This window comes from Ascidia mentula (assembly GCF_947561715.1).
Source record: "Ascidia mentula chromosome 2 unlocalized genomic scaffold, kaAscMent1.1 SUPER_2_unloc_45, whole genome shotgun sequence".
NCBI classification, from domain to species: Eukaryota; Metazoa; Chordata; class Ascidiacea; order Phlebobranchia; family Ascidiidae; genus Ascidia; species Ascidia mentula.
Window position 1 is genome coordinate 2,501 of NW_028113693.1, and position 2,500 is coordinate 5,000.

General features: G+C 61.8%; 3 non-coding genes across 3 annotated transcripts in view; all 3 read right to left on the reverse strand.

Annotated features, from left to right (window-relative positions):
* The window catches only part of LOC145916305 (large subunit ribosomal RNA), a 3,686-nt gene extending 2,480 nt beyond the window's left edge, over positions 1 to 1,206 (reverse strand). Inside the window, exon 1 of the ribosomal RNA XR_014404550.1 lies at positions 1 to 1,206. This exon is cut by the window's left edge and continues 2,480 nt beyond it. This is a non-coding gene — a ribosomal RNA (large subunit ribosomal RNA).
* A 244-nt stretch (positions 1,207 to 1,450) lies between these two features.
* LOC145916303 (5.8S ribosomal RNA) lies at positions 1,451 to 1,604 on the reverse strand. Its single transcript, XR_014404548.1, has one exon. It is a non-coding gene; the product is annotated as a 5.8S ribosomal RNA (ribosomal RNA).
* A 259-nt stretch (positions 1,605 to 1,863) lies between these two features.
* Positions 1,864 to 2,500, reverse strand: part of LOC145916312 (small subunit ribosomal RNA) — a 1,825-nt gene continuing 1,188 nt past the window's right edge. Inside the window, exon 1 of the ribosomal RNA XR_014404556.1 lies at positions 1,864 to 2,500. This exon is cut by the window's right edge and continues 1,188 nt beyond it. This is a non-coding gene — a ribosomal RNA (small subunit ribosomal RNA).

Sequence of the window (2,500 nt, forward strand, 5' to 3'; positions counted from 1 at the left end):
AACTGCGACCACCGAGCGCCAGCTATCCTGAGGGAAACTTCGGAGGGAACCAGCTACTAGATGGTTCGATTAGTCTTTCGCCCCTATACCCAAATTTGACGATCGATTTGCACGTCAGAATCGCTACGGTCCTCCACCAGAGTTTCCTCTGGCTTCAACCTCCTCAGGCATAGTTCACCATCTTTCGGGTCCCAACGCGCACGCTCTCGCTCGACCTCTCCGGCAGAGCGGACGAGATCGGCCGGTGATGCGGCCGTCCAGAGAGACGGCATCTCACCTCCGCCGGACCGCGCCGACATTCACTTTCACTGCGCCCATGGGTTTCGCACTGCCCCGTGGCTCGCGCGCACGTTAGACTCCTTGGTCCGTGTTTCAAGACGGGTCGGGAAGGTGGCTGACGTTAGCCGCGGACCCCGTGCGTCTCGCGCGGCGCTGCCCACCCGCAACCGACACGCCGCAACTGGGCACTGAGCACAGTCCCCAACCGGCGACGCACCGGCTCGGACGGGACGCCCGGCCCACGAAGGGCAGACGCGGCGATCCCTCCTCGCCCGGGCGACGGGCCGACGTGTCCGCGCGCCTATAACACCCACCCGGGGGCGGGCTACCTTGCGCGCGGCCTTCTCGCCGCCTCCCAGACGGTCGCGGCCTTCGCACGGCGCTAGTGCGCTGGAGCTGCTCGGAGGACAGCGCGAACGACGGGCCGCAAGGCTCCGCACGCCCACACGCTCCGCTCGGCTTCAGCTGAAAGCGTCGCGCGACTCGACAGGCCCTCCCGTTTGCCTCTCGACGGTTTCACGTACTCTTTAACTCTCTCTTCAAAGTGCTTTTCAACTTTCCCTCACGGTACTTGTTCGCTATCGGTCTCGCGACAGTATTTAGCCTTAGATGGAGTTTACCACCCGCTTTGGGCTGCATTCCCAAACAACCCGACTCTGGGAAGACGCAGAGCGCGCGCCCTCGCCGCCACCATGGGCCTGACACCCGCACCGGGACGAGGCCTCGATCAGAAGGACGCGGGCGGCGAACGACGTACGCGCAGCGAATTCCTTACGCCACAATTCCACGCGCCGCAGAGGCGCGCGGATTCGGCGATGGGCACTTCCCACTTCACTCGCCGTTACTGGGGGAATCCTCGTTAGTTTCTTTTCCTCCGCTTAGTAATATGCTTAAATTCAGCGGGTAGCCTCGTCCGACCTCAGGCCGATAATCCAGTGCCTCGTTTGCGAGAGACACGCGCGCGCCACCGAAGCTCGTGCGAGCGCCGCGCCCGAACGCGAGCCGTGCTGCTCCGGGCCGGGATCCTCTTCGAGGCCGACTCGTAACGAGACGCACGCCGCGTTCGGTTTCGCGCGCTGACACTGCGTTCGTGCTGTCCTGGGCGGGACGACCGTGGCAACGGCCGACACCGCACCGGCCCGACGCGTCGCCGCGCGGGAACGTTACAACGCGACCCTGAGGCGGGCGTGGCGCCGGGATTGACCCGGTGCCGCAATTTGCGTTCAGAACGTCGATGCTCAATGTGTCCTGCAATTCACATTAATTCACGCAGCTAGCTGCGTCCTTCATCGACTCGCGAGCCGAGTGATCCACCGCCAAGAGCCCTCCGTGACTTCGTCAGTTGGACAAGCGCGACCCAGCCGGATTGCACAGTCGAAAAAGCGGTGGCCGAGCGGTCGCCAGCCGTAGGCGACGCATGAAGCCAGCCTGGCACATGGCCACGGCACTCGGCGCAGAACGAAACAGGGTGACCGAAGTGCAATCGCGTGCGCCTCAACAGCGACGAAGGGCGTGCGCGGCCGCCAAGATACGGAGCCTTCTCCACCTGTCGAACGCACGACCACTCGATCGGCGATCGGCCGGTAATGATCCTTCCGCAGGTTCACCTACGGAAACCTTGTTACGACTTTTACTTCCTCTAAATGATCAAGTTAGATCGTCTTCTCGGACGCCGGCGCGGCCCGTTGCCGAACGCGCCAGGTCCAATCGGAGGACCTCACTAAACCATTCAATCGGTAGTAGCGACGGGCGGTGTGTACAAAGGGCAGGGACGTAATCAACGCGAGCTGATGACTCGCGCTTACTGGGCATTCCTCGTTCAAGGGAAACAATTGCAATTCCCTATCCCTAGCACGACCGGGGTTCAGCGGGTTACCCGGACCTTCCGGCCTAGGCGGCGACACGCTGATCCGGTCAGTGTAGCGCGCGTGCGGCCCCGAACATCTAAGGGCATCACAGACCTGTTATTGCTCAATCTCGTGTGGCTAAGCGCCACTAGTCCCTCTAAGAAGTTCAACGCCGACCGATAGGGTCGCGTAACTAGTTAGCAAGCCAGAGTCTCGTTCGTTATCGGAATTAACCAGACAAATCGCTCCACCAACTAAGAACGGCCATGCACCACCACCCACAGAATCAAGAAAGAGCTCTCAATCTGTCAATCCTCACTGTGTCCGGGCCGGGTGAGATTCCCCGTGTTGAGTCAAATTAAGCCGCAGGCTCC